This window comes from Tachypleus tridentatus, unplaced genomic scaffold, assembly GCF_004210375.1.
Source record: "Tachypleus tridentatus isolate NWPU-2018 unplaced genomic scaffold, ASM421037v1 Hic_cluster_2, whole genome shotgun sequence".
Taxonomy (NCBI): domain Eukaryota; kingdom Metazoa; phylum Arthropoda; class Merostomata; order Xiphosura; family Limulidae; genus Tachypleus; species Tachypleus tridentatus.
The window spans coordinates 11789404-11808498 of record NW_027467782.1 but is presented as its reverse complement, the minus strand read 5'-3'; the positions used below and the strand labels follow the sequence as shown (position 1 = coordinate 11808498).

The window sequence follows — 19095 nt, the reverse complement described above, 5'->3', positions numbered from 1 at the left end:
TAAACTTAAAACACTAACATTGTATTGGAATAACATTAGTGTTTAATGGATATTAACAATAGGGTTTAATATGGTGCAAATAAAGTGTAAATATGTTTTCAAAAATGAACACTTGTTTTCATAGGGCAGTTGTGGGAAGGCAGTTACTCTTAATTTTCTTGAATTTGAAATTAAACCACCCAAACATTTCTACATGTTAAAACTCCTAACATCCACCATTACAAAAAGTTATGAAATAGAACTAAACGAAACTACAGATCCTATCTCATAAGATCTTTTAACTTTGCTCTCCCTATCAGCTGTAGGGGACTTGTATTGTGATGATCAGTCTCATTATTTGTTGGTAAGAGAGTAACCCAAGACTTGGTGGTGGGTGGTGATGACTAGGTGTCTTTTGTTGTTTAATTAGGGATGACTAGTACATATTTAGCAGGTGACTTTGCAAATAGTTGCACTAGAAAATAATATTGTAACTATATTTTTAGATTATTAAGACTGGTTAAGATGCAAGGGTTTCCCCTGAGTGGTAGAAGTAGGTTTTGTCTGTTATAACAGTTGTTATCAAAGTTTTTACAGCTATGAAACTTGAGACCAGTGGTTCAAACTGGTGTATAAATAAACTGAGACACCCAAAGTAGTTTTTACTTTATTCTTTGTTTCATGTGTGGGTTACAATATGGACATTATTAAACCCATTATCAGGCATGAGCCCACTACTGGTAGTAAGAAGTCAGTTTCATTGTTTTGAGGAAATTCATTCCATTATTTGTGTAAATTTATAGTAACAATAAATAAAGTAAAAATAATAATCATTTAACGGACCTAACTAACAACAGTACAAGTTATGTAAATATAATAAATGTTATAAAGAACATGTTTATTTCTGTTTGATGTTTTTCTTACTAATTTCTTCAATACTGAAGTAGAAATGAAAGTATCTTATTGCAGTCTTCATTGGTTGGCTCTTTTGAACAGTAGTAACAGGATAAAATTTGTAATGCATTAGAAGGTGTTTAATGTAAATAAGAAATAAAATGTTCATACATGTATATGCTATCACTTTGGTACCTTGGGTAGAGTAGAAAGTTGCATCTTTGCTAACATCAGTTTTTGTATGTATAAATTTGTTTATAATGTTTATTAATTTCTTTACAGTAAATAGGATAATTGTTTATGCAATTTTTCTGGATTTGTCTCTTACATTTACCTCTATAATTAATTATCTTTAGTTTTAGGCATTTTGTATTCCATTTGATGCTTTTTATCTTGCTCGTGCAATGGTAGATAATCTTTTTATGAGTCTGAACTTGGAAACTTTAAACATCAGTAACATTAAAATTCTCAAATTTAGTAGTTTACAAACTTTCTTTATGTAGCACAAACATTTATGTTTTTATACATTGTATTAGACTTCATCATGTTTAACTATACCCAATATCAGCTTAATCATATTATTAAAATAGCATATGTATGTAAGTTACAATTGTTGAAAATGTTTTTTCAATTCACATCAAGAGTATCATTTACTCAGTGATGTCAAGAAACCCACTTGTTGAGAAATTTATATGCAAAAACGGCTTGTTTGGGTTGAGATAATATTTTGCATAGAAGAGCGAACAACCTTTGTGAACCTGACGATGACCGAAGAAGGTCGAAACGTTGTTCGCTCTTCTATGTAAAATATTTTCTCAACCCAAACGAGCCGTTTTTGCATATAAAAGTATCATTTACTTTTTAAGCAAACAAAAGTTAGATTTTCTTAAATACTAGACTATACATTTTTGTGTACATGTTGGTTATTTTTAATCTAGTGAAAATCTACTTGAGAACTATTTGGACTAGCCATCCCTTATTTTGAAGTGACAAATTAGAGATAAAATCAGTGTCACTTAGCTCCAACTTTTGACTGTCTCTTACCATTGGAAAGGAGGTGAGTTTAGATGAATAAGTTTACATCACGGATGAATAACAATATCCACAACACCACCTTACCAATAAGATGCATTAAAATCATTGTATGACATGACTCTAATTATAGAGATCATAGGTGTTTTGCAATAGTGCTTTGTATTTAAAGCTCTTCATATTTTATATTTACAATAGAAAGAGAACTGATGCATTCATTATTATGGCTTAGTGCAACTTTCAGTTGATGTGCATTACATCTTTTGCAATTGTTATATTTCTTTATATCTGTAGATTTACAGTACAAGAAACCTGATTTCAAAAGGGTGATGTTAGATGTTTGAATATATTTTATATTTATATTATATAATATATTCAAACATCTAACACTGCCCTGTACATTGCAACACTCAGTTACACAACCCCTTTCAAACATGTGGTCAGCTTCCGGTCAGTTACCTTCCTTTCTTTGTGAACCTAACGATGACCAAAGAAGGTTGAAATGTTGTTCCCTCCTCTATGTAAAATATTTTCTCAACTCAAACGAGCCATTTTTACATATATTTTTCTCTACAAGTGGGTTTTCTCGACATCACTGAATACTATTTTAGATTTATTATTAACTTTTCATATAGAAATGGTTCAGAGGGTGAAAATTGGGGAACACATAGTTACCAGTTATCATTGCTGTCTTAGGTTCAGCATTTTACTGAATATGAAAACAAGAAATAATAGTATTTAAGTTAAAATTTGAAAACACATATTTACAAACATTTTTGCTGAGTACGTGCATCCCTGATTTTTAATATATAATTCTTAAAGAAAGAAAAGAGTAACCACAGGTAAAAACACAGGTTGCCTTAGAAAGGATATGAGATAGAATTCAAGAAAAGCATAAGAAATTTAAAGTTGTTAGTAGTATAGAAAATCAACAAGAAAGTTAGTCAAACAGGAAATAAGGACATCCAAAAATATATGTGAAAAAATCAACTGAATGAATTATTAATAAGTAATTTAAAAGTACATTATGAGTAAAGCATATTAGGATGGAGATAGGTCTCTTGAGAATGACGAAAGAAGACTTGGATCTGATAATCATGAATTGGCTAGGTTATTATGTTGTTTTTTTTAGTGTTTCAGAATAAACACTTAATCAGTGTTCTTCATCTGAACAATTGATAGATAAAACTGAAGTTGAAGAAGATAATTGCATAAATTCTGAGCTTGTTAAAATTAAGAAGTTAAGGCTCATGGGCAAGATAATATTTCTCTCAGGGTTTTGAAGAATTGGATGTCTGAGCCATTTGGTACTATTGTTTTTGTAAGTTCTTGACTAGTCAACAAGGATTAATGAATTCCGAATTACCTAATATCATTCATATCTTCAAGGGAAGTGATAGCAGTTATACCAGTATTTATAGGCTTATTAATCTCACTTAAATTGTGGAAAAAGTTTTTGAAAGTCTGAAAGAAGATGCTTTCTGAAGTAATTTAACAAAGTTTAAAATTTTATTGAAAAGTCAACTCTAGGGGGAAATATTGCCCTAGGAATCTTTTAACATTCTTTGAAAAGGTCATTGCTTATGTAGATGAGGGTAGAAGTGCAGATTTGTTATATCTGGATTCTTGAAAATCATTTGACAAGGTGACACATAAAATGCTGGAAACAATTCTTTGACTGTGAATAAAACTTCAGTTTTATCTATCAATTGTTCAGATGAAGAACACTGATTAAGTGTTTATTCTGAAACACTAAAAACAACATAATAACCTAGAATTCATGATTATCAGATCCAAGTCTTCTTTGTCATTCTCAAGAGATACTATCTCCATCCTAATATGCTTTACTCATAATGTACTTAAATTACTTATTAATAATTCATTCAGTTGATTTTTTTACATATATTTTGATGTCCTTATTTCCTGTTTGACTAAATTTCTTGTTGATTTTCTAAAACAACTTTAAATTTCTAATGCACAGGTAAAAATCACAGGTTGCCTTAGAAAGGATATGAGATAGAATTCAAGAAAAGCATTTGAAATTTAAAGTTGTTAGTAGTATAGAAAATCAACAAGAAAGTTAGTCAAACAGGAAATAAGGACATCCAAAAATATATGTGAAAAAATCAACTGAATGAATTATTAATAAGTAATTTAAAAGTACATTATGAGTAAAGCATATTAGGATGGAGATAGGTCTCTTGAGAATGACGAAAGAAGACTTGGATCTGATAATCATGAATTGGCTAGGTTATTATGTTGTTTTTTTTAGTGTTTCAGAATAAACACTTAATCAGTGTTCTTCATCTGAACAGTTGATAGATAAAACTGAAGTTGAAGAAGATAATTGCATAAATTCTGAGCTTGTTAAAATTAAGAAGTTAAGGCTCATGGGCAAGATAATATTTCTCTCAGGGTTTTGAAGAATTGGATGTCTGAGCCATTTGGTACTATTGTTTTTGTAAGTTCTTGACTAGTCAACAAGGATTAATGAATTCCGAATTACCTAATATCATTCATATCTTCAAGGGAAGTGATAGCAGTTATACCAGTATTTATAGGCTTATTAATCTCACTTAAATTGTGGAAAAAGTTTTTGAAAGTCTGAAAGAAGATGCTTTCTGAAGTAATTTAACAAAGTTTAAAATTTTATTGAAAAGTCAACTCTAGGGGGAAATATTGCCCTAGGAATCTTTTAACATTCTTTGAAAAGGTCATTGCTTATGTAGATGAGGGTAGAAGTGCAGATTTGTTATATCTGGATTCTTGAAAATCATTTGACAAGGTGACACATAAAATGCTGGAAACAATTCTTTGACTGTGAATAATAAGTTAATTGAGAAGAAGAGAGGTTAGATATTAGAAGTGGAGTATCTCAGGGATCAGTCTTGGGATCTTTGCTTCTTTTTATTTACAACAAGATACAAATGAAGGAACACGATAAATTACTTTTAATATTACAGATATACTAAAATGTATTGCTAACTGTGAAGAGAATGCTACTGCTTTACAAATGGATTTATCATGTAGAGAGTTCTAGAACTAAATGGCAAATTGGCTTAAATTATAACAAATGTAAGATAATGCATATGGTTTACCAGAATTTAATCTATATGTACAAGTTGGATGATAATCACTTTAACAATGTCATAAAAGAAGTGTTCTTAGTGAAATAGTTGATTGGTCCCTAAAACTAAAGCAGTGTGCTGTTGCTAGTGGTATAGAGGAAAGAGATTTTCAGGTTATGTCTTCAGAAATATTGAACACAAGTCTAAAGAAGTTACAATTTCTTTGTATAGGTTATGGTTAGGCTGCATTTGGAATATTTTGTTCAGTCTTGGCCTCATTACTTCAAGAAAGACCTTGAATTATTGGAAGGGATTCAGAAGAGGGTTATAAGTGTGGTATCTGGGATGGTTGTCTTATAAGAAGGGATAAAAACTATCCTATTGTTTTCACTTGAAAAAAGAGAAAAATTTGGATTAAATCTGATGGCAGTGTTCAAGATTGTAATAGGAATTAATAGTTTTGATGCATTTTTTTTTCATATTTAACAGTTAAAGTACAAGAACTAGGGGACAAAATTATAAATTTTGGCAAGGTAGGAGTCATCTTCAGTTAAGTCCAATTTTATTTTTCATAGAGGATGGTTGGTCTTGGCTATGGGTTACCTTCTGGTGTTCTGGATACAGTAAATATAAGCCAGTTTAAAAAAAAAAAGCTTTAAGTGTTGTTTTATGTATTTGTTTATTGATAAATAGTTTTAGTTTATTTTAGACAACAGAACTGAGATGTTTTTGTTGTTTTCTAATTTCAAGCAAAGCTACACATCTGTGCTAGTTGTTTATAATTTAACAGTAAATACTAGATAAAAGGCAGCTAGTTATCACCACACTCCACTAATTTTTGGCTTCTCTTTTATTCATAAATATTGAGATTTACTGTCACATTATAATGCTCACACATAAAATTGTGCACATATTTCATGTAATGGGGATTTGAACCCTCATTCCTTAGATCATGAGTTGAGTGTCAAACCACATGGCCATGTTGGCCCTAAGTGAAGATAAACCAATAGGTTTCATACTGTCTCAAAACATGTTTATTTCTGAGAGTAACAATACAAACTGAAAAATAATATGCCTCTCGATAGACCTGTGTAATATTCTACAGTATAATGTTTGGATGGTTTACGGTTCATTTCTGAGAAAATGATTCAGAAACAATTACAGTTGTGTTAGAAACTATAATGAGATTAGTAATAATATATTATGCAATTATAATGGCTTTCCAGTATATTTTTCTGTACTTACACTGTACTGTCTTCCTTTTATTAATGCTTATGAAGTTCTGAAAACAAGTTGAGTTTGTCCTTTAGGTCTAAAACTAGAAACCAACCAGCTACCAATCTTCCAAACAAATGAACAACATTAGTTGACAATTTGAATAGCCAACTGCCACTTTACTATTCACATCCAGAATAACCAATGGAGAGACAACAGTTTGACATTCAAAAAGTTAATAGTCATTCCTCGATTGCCATCTATCTCTGCATATCCCACATTAGTTGTATTTTTTAGTAGATAAACATTCAGTAAGGCCACTTTGTATTGTTTTGGAGATAAAACTTGTACTTTCATCTAGATCATTGAAATAACCACATCCTGAGTTACTTATGTTTAATAAGTTATTTTATATTATCAACACTATTACTTTTTCACATACCTCAGTTTTCGTACAGTTTCTAGTGAAATATAAAATTATTCTTCAACATGTCTAATTGAGAAGTGTTCAGTAGACAATACTACTATTTTTTTTACTTGTATGAAATGTACAGTTTGTGTCATGGAAGCCGAAACTGCACTCGCTATTTCGTATGGTACATTTCCTGATACTTCTGTGACTTTGTATAGTGACAGATGATAATAGTGGAAACTTTCAGTTCAGGACTATACATTGGGTCATTTAATTTTTATTATAATAGTCTGGGAACAAGTCAGTCATACTTTTCTTTTTATACCAATTATTTCTATAATTATTTTGAATATATTATCTTTTGATATAACATAACCCACACCATTATAATATGAAATCATTATAGAATTCAAATTTGAGTATGATCTATTCATCTAGGACATTGAAAATAAGTTAAGAAAAACACAACACAACACAACAATTACTTTATTAAAAGATGGTAAATAGTGATGAATAATTATTGTAATACAAAACTAGCTTCTACACTAACAATTTGGCCATTGTCTTCGTAGAATAAACACACAGTGTTTGTTCCACGGTAGTCATAAGTTACTTCTACCTGTTTAAAACTTCAGTTAAAATGTATACCAACAATTTATGTTTGAGGAGGCTAATAATATAGTGTGTAATATGTCATTCCTGTCTATCAATAGAGTTATGTCAACATTATTTTAGCAATAAATACTTCATTTATCATTATTAAGTACTAATGAACACTCATTCAGATATTTAAAGAAGTTTTTATGTGTTTATAGTTAAGCATATAGCTACACAATGGGCTATCTGTACTGTACTTGTACAAACCCTGAAACAAGGTTTTAAAATAATGTAATATGTTTCAGTACAATGTGTTGGTCCATTTCAGCTTTCTCATTATCTAAGCCAAACTTAAACTATTAAATAAGTAAATTAACAAATTTAAAACTAGCACTTTTCATTCACATATCTATCAAGCTTTAGTTTAAAAACTCAATCAAATTTACTTCCTCTGCAACATCTGAAGGCAACTCATTCAATAACCCAACGATTCTATTTGAAATATAAATTATCTTGATTGAAACACTGCTTCTATCTTCCCTAAATCTCTACTTGTCCCCCTCCCAAGTTCTATAATTATTTTGTTCAGTGTGAAAAATGTTGATCCATGAACATTATCAATTCTTTTTAAAATCTGAAACACTTCAATTAGACCCCCTTTAACTTTTTCTAAGACAAAATATTTTTAAGGAAATAAATCTCTCCTTGTGTGACAGCCCTCCATTACAGGAATCATTCTTTGAAGCCATCAGAACAAGTTGGTGTATTTCCAGAAGTACACAAAACTCCAAATGTGGTATAATTAGTGACCAAAACAAAGAAGTTATAAATTTCAGATCAGTATTCAACATTTCTTTAGATACAACCTAAAGTTCTATTTGCCCTATCGCTAGCAATAGCACAGTGCTTGAATGGTTTTAGAGATTGATCAGCTAGTTACACCAAGATCCTTATCTTTCATGACACTATTAAGGTTATTCCTATCCAAATTATACTTAATTGGAATTATGATAACACAAAAAATTGCATTTATCATACTTAAAACCCAACTGCCGTCTATCTACTATTTCAGGTGTGGAATACTGCTTAATTATTCCTAAGTGAAAATAAACTATTCAAAATTTAGTAATGCAATCAGCAGATCCTAACTTTCCTTTATCATCCCACTAGGGTCTCACCCACATTTTAACCTTTTTCTTTACCCCTTATTGTAACTAGATCCTTAGCATTAATATTTAATTTTTACCTAAACTTTTTCAAAACATTCATTTTGGTGCCCTAAGTTTCCTTATTTTTTTTATACCATAACAATTTAAATATCTTAAATTTATTATTCTTTTCTTTAATTTTCTCTTGCTCTTTATGACTCAATCTGGTTTTTAATTGCAGCTACCCTTTTCTTTAAGGAATATTTAAAGAAGAATCTCATCTAATCAGTATCTGCAAGTAACCCAGATGGATTCAATCTCCTTGCTATTACTTTTTGATGTCGTCAATTTCAACAGGATGCAAATTAAATTTCACGTATAAAACCACTCCTCCTTTTGTTCTTTATCAACAACCTGTAAACCTGCATTTTAGAGAAATTTCTGTCATCAACATCATCTATGTACAAGTTATTCTAGTTACATCAAAATTGTTTATTCCTGTTTATGCTGTCATCATTTATTTTATACTTCTAGCACCACAGTAGTAACAATTAAACCTACCCTTATAACCACTTGTATCAATTCATGCATTAACTCTAAAGATGTTATTAAAATAACCAAATTTTATTTTTATTTTCTTATCTATCTTACTCTATTTGTGCTGTTGATTTTATTTTCTAGCATAACAAACCACAATTTATAATATTACTTGCTATGTTTCTTGACCAAGAAACATTATTTTAATGTATTAGACAAGTTTGTTTTTTTGTTGTTGTTGTTGCATTGCATCTTGTGATTTGAATTGTTATCTTATATCCTGTTGTTTATCAAATGTCTCGCACTTATAGAAAGTTTAAGTGATTTAGCTAAAAAATGTGTAAAGACAGTCCAAATACATTTAATACAAAGGCAGAGATGCCAACTATTTCAAATGACTGAGTGATTGTAGACAGAGCCCTTTCACAGTTTTAGTCCTTTTAGATTTGCCAGAAACAAGACAACCTGGTGAAAGAGGCCTCTTTTTTTTCCATCTTGTGAATGATTGGTGTTTCTATGCTGCTTAGAAAACGAGAAATACCCATCTATGCGAGCACTAATTGGCTAACAAGCACTGATGGTGTAACTATGGATTCCCCCATGTACCCAATATGGAGAAGCACCGCACTCAAACTATTGGTAGACAGAGATACAAATATTTTTTATTATTTCAAGCACAAACATGATTATTGCAAGTAGCCATTTGGACTGTCTTTTATTCATTATCAAAATTTATTTGTATCTAACTAGAAATATTCTTTTCACCCCTTTCAAGCCCTGGGGAAATAATTTATCACTTTATTGTATAGGCTTATATTGTATATAATAATTTGGGAGTTGCAACAAGTCGTAATATTTGTCTGTATGAGTGTATAGTTGTAATGTATACACCAAAATCATAATGGTTGGCATCTCTGTAAAGGGAGCTTAGTTTTGACACAAAATACTTATTGCTTTTAGGTTGACATTAAACCCATGACATTAACATTAGTTCAATGAAAAAAATGTGATGCCATTTACTTCAAAACTTTTGTTACATTGTCAATGAGCAAGGACGAATTGTTTATTTTTCTTACTGCTGAAAGTAAAGGTTGACACTGGTTTAGTAATAACCTGGGCTCTAGAGGAATTCATGTTACTGTTTTGTTTTTAAACTTATGCCTTGTAGATATTTTAATGTGATTTAGATTGCATTATGCTCTCACTCATGTCATGAAATAGAACTGTTAATGAACAAAATCAGTTTTGTGTTGTTTACATTATTCTATCGTATATTGTTATTAATTTATTTCAACTTGACAAACACGTTAAAACACAGTTTACAGTTCTCTAATTCAAAATTTCAATAGTTAGTTCTCTTAAATAGATAAATACATAACACCAATACACATATTCAGTAAAAAACACTTAACTCGCTCATCTTGTTTGTCAATCAATAAGAACAAAGCTACACAAAGGGATATCTTTGATCTGCTCATCCAACAAAGCTTGAAGAACCCAGATAGAAAAACTGTCAACAAATTTCACAGATTTCTTCTCTTTCAGATTCTGAAGCCGAAGAACCATTCTAGGAAGACCGTTTCCATTGATTTCCCACCATCTAAGACGAACAACTATGCCTAATGTATGATAACAGAAAGCAATATTGGAGCATCTTCTTTTAAGCCCTCAGGATTTTCTTTGGGTACTGCTGTTTTCCTCCACAACAATGTTTTGTTGTAGAATCTCAAGGTACCATTGCATACAGACAGAACTTTTCCATTTTTCATTGGCATGATTGAAAATTCTTAAACTATTGTAAAGAATTTTGTGATTTTAAGACAGGTAACAAATCCTTGATTTTTTCCTGATTTTGTTGCATTCACTTGTGTCTTCGTTCTTAAGCATTTCTTGCCTTCAACGGGAATATTAATGTCAGCTTTGCAGGATATCATTACCATAACAAAAGTCTTATTGATAAATTTAAAAAAAATCAAACCACATGTAATAAAATTTGTATGCCATTCACTTTTCATTATATTCCTTATTTAGTTATGAAATTGTTGTTATTTAACCTATCCATTTAGTTTGGACTTTTTCTTAAAATATAATGTGGTATTCCCATTTTACATCTTAGCATCATATAGAGACAATCACAGGTTGAACTACACATTTGTTGTGATAATTATTAATAATCAAAATTTGTAAAAATACACTCCTTGCACCTTACAAATTTTTGTTTGATCCTTGTTTGGGTAATGTTTATTTTTGGTGTTCTAACTGAATGGATTCACTAACCACAACTTGAAATGCAAAATATAATAAAGTTAGGAAGAAAATCTTAATTAAAAAGACAGTAAAAAGTTTCTTCAGCCAGTGTGGTCTCACTCAAGTAATAATGTTAAAATAAAGATATCGGATTTAAAATACTATTTGACATAATTATGGTTAAGGAATTTATCATAAGAATTAATATAACATTAAGATGTGTTAGTAATTTTCTTAGTTTATTAATTATTTTATTTCCTTCAACATTATTTACAATGTGTATGATTTTAAAATTTTCTATGTGATATTGTTAGTGGTGGGTGATAACAAAGTTGCCTTCCCTCTGGGCTTTTAGCACTAAATTGGGGACAGCTAGTGCAGATAGTACTCGTTTGTTTAATAAAAATCATGTCAATTATTTGAAATAAAAATAAATAGCTTCTTTTTTTAAGATAAGCAGGAACTTACACTATTTGTGTACTCACCACAAATATTTAAGTCTGGTTTTGTCCTTTGACTTATCGCTGTGTCACTATATCTGAAAATACTATCAAATATTGTTTAACATGTAGAACAGAAAATGTTTGAGCTTTGAATCTTTTATTGCTTTTATACACAATAGTGTGATCTTGGCAATATCTGAGCAGTGGTAATACATAAACTCCACTGTTTATTTGAAAAAGAAACTTAGTTTTGCTACGATACTAAAGTTCTTATTACAGCTGAGAAACATCTAACTTTAATATGCATTGGATGTTGAATCTGCTACATTCCCCCAATCATAACAGTGAATTCAAAATAACAAAAATCTTCTCTCATGTTCTGCTGATATCATTTCCTAAAATTATATTTACTGACAATGTATGAGTGGTTTTCATCATTTGTTTGTACGTTTCATAAGGCAAGTGTTGTTATTGCATCAGTTCTATATGTGGAAGTAGTTTTAGTTGGTAAAAGATGTCTTGGCCTTACTTCCTGTGTGTTGTAAAACAAATGTTACTGTTGCAAATATAGAAATAGCTGACTCTAATTTTGCATCTGTCATAAACTTACTGTAACTCTCACTAAGTCTGTGATAAACTGGTTCTTCTCCCATTCTTGGAAGGGTATTTTATTAATTGTTTCCAGAACAAACTGTACTGTCATCCTTCATATGGTACTGTTGCAGTGCCTATAAACAGGGACCAACTATTTATTTAATATACCTTTCATGAACATATGGTGCTCAACTAGTCTTATACAAGGTAACTCTTTATGGCTGAAGTTTCTTTCCAAACAAATATATCCTGAAATATCTTTGTGTACATAAGTGACAGAGGAATTTTTAGGCTTCATTCAACTTGAATGCAAATGTATCAAAGGAAATTAATAGAAAAAAGAACAACATTTTGTGATAAGGAAAGAATAATATATACCTAAGTTGAATGCTATTGTTATCACCCTGTGTTTTGTTTTCATATCCATTATATTAAACAGATAAGCTTGTTCTTACTTTAACAATTTAAAATATTACTGAAAAGTAAACTGATGCGTATCTTCAGCCTTGGCAAGTTACCCTATTCCAACTTTTCAGGGAAAATACTGGCCACCGTATTGTTCAAGGCTTCTTCAATCCTACATATTTTCAGTTCACAAAAAGTTAAGTCATGCGTAGTGACATTGATAAAAATCCATCACAGTTTGACCAATGTAGTACTACAACTATCTCTTTCCAAACCTGTGTAGACAAGTTAATTTGCTGTAGTGTACTACTTTTAGCAATAATGGAAAGTAAAATGTCTTGGAATACCATTAATGAAATTAATTTTGTATCAATACTGCTGACAGATATCAACAAAGCTGTTTCAGTCAATCATAGTTAACTGTTACCATTATCATGAAAAGAATCTGTGAAACACTGTTGTCTCATATTGTTCATGAGACATTTTTTTATCATTCATATTAAAGTGCTATTACAGCTAAAATATTCATCTATGATAGAATATATTATAATTAATGATTATCTTGATTCAAATTGCAGTTCATTAACATTGACAAGGTTCTAACATTCCTTGAAATTATACACAAAACTTTTCTGTCAAACTATTTAAGAAATGTTATCTAAAACATAATCAGATTACACAGAAGAAGATGAAATTTCCTTCTGTTGAGATTAAGCCTTTTTTAACCATAAAGAAGCCCTATGAATTTGTAAAGGAATCTGGAAAACATATTTTGGTTTACTTGGTAGAAGACAACTGGTTCATATTTAATTATTTTATAATTCATTTGCATAACAAGTTGTATGCAAAGCATTATATTACTACTTTATGTTGTAACTTTATATGTTGTTAACGAACTGCAAATAATTGTGAGGATATAACAGTGAAATGACATGATTCATGTAATTGGAGTTCATGAACGATATTTTTCAGTGTTTATTAGTTTTAGAGTAGAAATATACAATGGTTTTAATGTACACTGTCTACTGCAAGAAATGAAACCCCAGATTTTGCCATTACAAGTCAGTAAACATATCACTAACCCTTGGTGTAGTGTTCAGTATAGAAGTGGGGGAACATGTTTAAAAAGTGTTGGTATTGTTTGTATTTATCACATTGCTAATACAATAAAACACATTTCAGGAATATTAGCTGAAAGTTGTAAAGACATCACAGTCGTCTGGTTTCTAGTTTTCAATCAGAAACTGAAGTTTAATGAAATTGAAATTTATCACATGGTTGATTAACAGCTCAGAATTTGTTTCCATTATTATGAGGTTTATGATGCTGAAGCCTTTCACATTTGGAAGAACTCCATGTGATGGTTTTTGAACACTAGATTAAAGGGTTCAGATCTGATGTAATATGGTGCTCAAACTTGGGCACTTCTAATTCCATTCCAAACATAATTTCTGAGCTAAGTACCTTAGAATTCAATGAGTGGTTAGCAGAGATAAATCCAGGCTTTGAAGAAAAGGAAATAGAACCCTGTGGAAAGTGTTTCAGATTGTCATTTACAAAATTAATTGCTGTATATAGACTTTCTAGACAACTTTGAACCTATAAAAAATGCCTAACAACACACTATTCAGTTGTTAAAATAATTCATTTAAATTTGTTCTTTGAAATCACAATAAAGTAGAGCATGTTGCTAAGTGTTTCACATATATTTCTGTAACCCAAATATATATATATAAGCCATGAACCTACAACAATATTGTACATTCAAATTACATTTATTACTTTAGAGAAAGAACTTCAGAGATTTTAAAATATAGTAACTTACAATTTTACCAAGTTTTCCGTCTTTCTATTTTCCTGAAGAGGATGTAACCAATGAAAGGAGGTGAAAAGCAGGATTATTTTCTGTAAGAAAAATTGATTGTTGTTTTAAGGTTATAAGCACAATAAATATTAAAACAATAATGACTTCATTCTTTTATTTGTAAAGACTGTATTTCCAATATATAAAATTTATATTTAAATATGAAAAATAAAGTTGTACCATGTGCTATTGTCTGTCATTCAGTGTTAATTTCTATAAAATCTACAATAGCCAACAGATAAATAGCAATTACTCCAGTAAATATCACTAAAGCACTGTCTTGACATCCTCTGACAACTCAGTGGCAAACATAAGATTTTGATATCCATAGTTGGTTGAGCACATATAGCTCATTCTGTAGTTTTGCTTTTAACAGAAAAAAAAAAAAAAAACACTGTAAATCAATTTTGTTTAATAATGTGTGAAAAAAATTATAAAATTGTATTTTTATTTACCCAAAAGTATACAGCAAGTAGACCCTAAGTGTAAAAATATTATAGGTTCATAATATTAAATTACCAGAAAGTTTTCATTATATGAGATTAGAAGTGTCCGAGTTCAGATTACCAACAAACGTGCTGACCCTCAAATATGGAGCAAACTAGCAGTCACTCATTTTAACACATGTATGTAAATTAAGTATAAATATATTGCCATCATCTGCATTACAGCCAATATAAATTCAAATAAAAAATAAATTATTTCTCTATTAGTTTACTAGCATTAGATACTTTTCACCTAAATATTTATCTTGCATATTTAAATATTTTGGGAATTTATGTTGAAAAAGAGCCATTCAGTAAAATAACATGTTTAAATGTGGTCATTATTGTAATGTAAATCATAAACTGACCAATGAAATTAAATTTATATTTCAATATGCCCCATCATTATCTAGTGTATAAAGCATTTGCTTCAAATTCTGTGACTTTTAAATCTTTTTTTAATACAAGGTTAAAGGTAGATACTCTACAAATGTAAACATATTGTAGCTTTGTTTTGTATACTGACAAATTGTATCAGTGAATGCAGGAAATATAGTTAAACAGTACAAATTTGATGGAGGAAGCCAAATCAAACCTTACAGTTAGTAATTTGGAATTTTATGAGTTATTCTATCCAGACAAATAAGCTTGAAACCATATTATGACATTTATAATTTTATTTTGTATGAAATTTTGGATTAATTATCACAAAAATTTTCAAAAGGGATGGACAAGATTAATACTGAAAATTCAGGAAATATTAGTAAAAAAGGAGAGCTATCTGCAGGAAAACTAGCTGAAGTGAAACCATTGAGTTACTTCAATATATATACAATCAAAGAATAATTTCTAAAGCATATTTCATGAGTGCTTTTCAATTAAACAACCTACCTAAAGCCAGAATACTTTGATTATCACGAGACAGAACTATTGCATTCAGGTTTGTAATATCTCCAACATCAGTTTCCATACATTTATTATTAGTAATTATTATTAACACAGGTTAAAAGAGTTGGAGATGCTGTAACTTACTTCTCCAGATCTTCAGCAACTGTAAATTAAAATACACAAATGATCCACGGAGATATAGAAATTGACATATTTGCTAACCAAGGTTTTCTGCTTCATCCATATTAAATGTTTCAAAGTGTATTTTAACAAAGCAATCATAACAGGTTCACAATGTCCAAGATGTAAAACATCACACGTACATGTACTACTTTCTTAAAATTATATGCTTAATTTAAATTTATAATTTATTGTTATACTAGAGGTACAAAAATAATTCTGATAAAAGTAACTTCAAACATTTTAACAGAATGATTGAAAATGAATTAATTTAAAATGTGCCATTTAGAACTGAAGTAATAATATGGGCAGTTGTCATAAACTTTATCCTTATGGTAATCACAATAAAAAAAAAAGAAAGCTAATATATAACTAAACTATCAATGAGCTACTATTTCTAATAATATTAAATCTCCATTTTCATGTTGTATGAATAATGATAAAATTTGAGCAAGTATTTGTTTTTCTCAAAATGTATAAAGAAATAACATTTAATAAAAATTACAACAGAATTTATAAAGTTAACATAATTTGAAAGTAGTCCTTGAATAAATACTTCTGCAAAAACATTTTAACTAGTCTCCTGATGAACTACAAAGTTACTGAACTATTTGTGTTTGTTGATCTTTCTCTCATACTCCTATACTTATTAGCAAGCGAAGCTCAAAACTAGTTTCTAATTATTACTGTTTTTTTTCATTATTCCAACAGTCAATTAATAGAAATTTCAATTTGTGATATATCGTGAACCTGACAATGACCAAAGAAGGTAAAAACATTGTTTTCTCCTCTACCCCTACCTGCCATGTTTGTGTATATAATTCTCAATTACACAGATTATCAGGAAACTGATCAGAATTACCATTTCCAAGTATTTCACCTATCCAGATAATCAAAATGTCATAACACTTGCTCACTCTTTGTAATGACAAAGCCACTCAGGCCATTAGCCAATATCACTAATTTTGAACTACTGACTAGATCCCACAACCAAACCTTTTTTTCTGTTCAACTACTTACTAGAACAAAAACAACTGGTTTTTTAATATATTTGATTAATGTAGCTCTCAATTGATTAATTATCAAATAATGGCAATCCCTCAGATCTAGTGAGAAAACATGTATGAGAAAATTGAGTTCCAAGAGAGAAGAGTATGACAGATATTTCCTGTATAAAAGGGATGTGGTACAAATCTTTAATACAGGTTGTGGTAGAGGTAAGAATTTATCTGAATTTCATTTTGTAATAAATATTTTAATCGTTGATACAAGAAATGCCCTATATCATAGCTTTTGAGCAAGAACTCCCATATGCCCTAAAGTGAGAAAACAAGAGAAAAATATCTAAGGACATGTAAAAGGCTATTGAAATACATCAGTGTTAAGTGACCAATAGTTGGTCCCAAAATAATGTACTAGGTTGCATAAAACCTAAAACACGAGGGAACTTGCAAGTAGTTGTTTCTTCAGAGTTGCATCTATGTTGAAGACAAATACTGTAAAATATTTATGGTGTACTCTCAGGGGCACCATCTTACAAAATAAAAAGATTTTAAAAACACATACAAAATTGGAGGTTTAACTAATTACAATACATCTATACATTTCCTACTGTTCTTGTGCAAAACAAAAAACCATCTTAATCTGAAGTGTTAAGTATCAATATTTTAATCATAATCTTTCATTATTTAGATTTGATTGGCCCTGAAACTCAGCTAAAAGACTGACTTGAACATACATCTTACATTTGTTCCTACACACCTATATCTTTAGTCATGTTCCAAAACTAACTTGAAACTGATCTTAAACTTGCCATACTATACAATAGCCTAGTTTGAACTTGTTTAGTACACATTTCAAATGTCATGTATCTAATGTCACAGTTTGTAAAACATAATTAACTTCATGAATATACTTTAAAATTTTGACACAGATCCAATCTATGCAACTAATAACAGCCAAATTATGATAGATTTGAATTCATATCAATGGAACTAAATGCTAAAATAACCATAATAAAATCCTTTTTTACAATTTTAGAAGCTTTAAATCAACATACGAGTGACTAATTTTGAATACACAACATGTTTCTAAATACAAAAGTACACTGTTAAGACCAGGATGGTATTATAAGCATAACTTTATTTTCAAGTTTAGAGAAACCTCTAAATGTTATAAGCACTTTAATTCTAAAGTTGATTCAGTTCAATAAGAAGAAAGAAAACGTGAAAAAAATAGTAAATGATAGTTAAGTCTGATTACATCAGTTGTGATAAAAACAGTCACATGTCCAAAGCAGCATACACACTTGAATTTGTTTCAGGGTAAAAAGTATCAAGACAGCTATTAATCAGCTTCTAAGTATCTTGTACATTCTTCTTTAACAAATACATTAAAAATGGGGAAAAAAATACATAGTTCAAGTGGGTTGGAAAATATTACTTTTATGTAATTGTGACAACTTTATACACTAAGTACCTACTTCATAAAGATCTCCATAAACATATACACATACATTTGAGAAATGCTATTTATTGATAACTGCAAAACAGATGTGAAATGCAGGTAATTACTTGTCCCTATAAATGTCACTACTGAAGAAAGTAGAAAGCAACAAGAATTTTCCTGATTTCACATTCAACACTGCATGATTCCCAGAAACTTTTTATTTCACTGGGTTTTCACAAAGATGTATCATTTGAGTTTATGCAGAGTAGAAAAGAAAGAGACAAAAATTTCCACCAATGGCTGCAAGAAAAGACAAATTAAGAAGCAGCTGAAACCAAATTCTTCAACAACAGTCAGAATTTTATTATGTCCAATCATACAACGCCAATAATATTACAACAAACAGCAACCCATCAAAAACTGTTTATGCTAATAAAATAATTTAAAAAATTCATGCTTGAAACACAATTCTGGACAACAAATGATTGGAAATAGATGACATGGTCTGATGTACAACATTTTATCTGTCTCCTATTAATGTTAGAATAAAATTATGAAAAACATGAAGAGATATACAATAGTCTTGCATGTGTTTTTCTGACAGTGCATGTATTAGAAGTTGTGTAATTGTGTGGAAAACTCCTTGTGATAGTCAGAGT

General features: G+C 29.9%; 1 long non-coding RNA gene across 1 annotated transcript; it reads left to right on the top strand.

The window, feature by feature from the left end:
* Positions 1 to 6: 6 nt before the first annotated feature.
* Positions 7 to 14622, top strand: LOC143243388 (uncharacterized). Its single transcript, XR_013024399.1, has 2 exons — positions 7 to 1930; positions 10428 to 14622. It is a non-coding gene; the product is annotated as an uncharacterized LOC143243388 (long non-coding RNA).
* The last annotated feature ends 4473 nt before the right edge of the window (positions 14623 to 19095 follow it).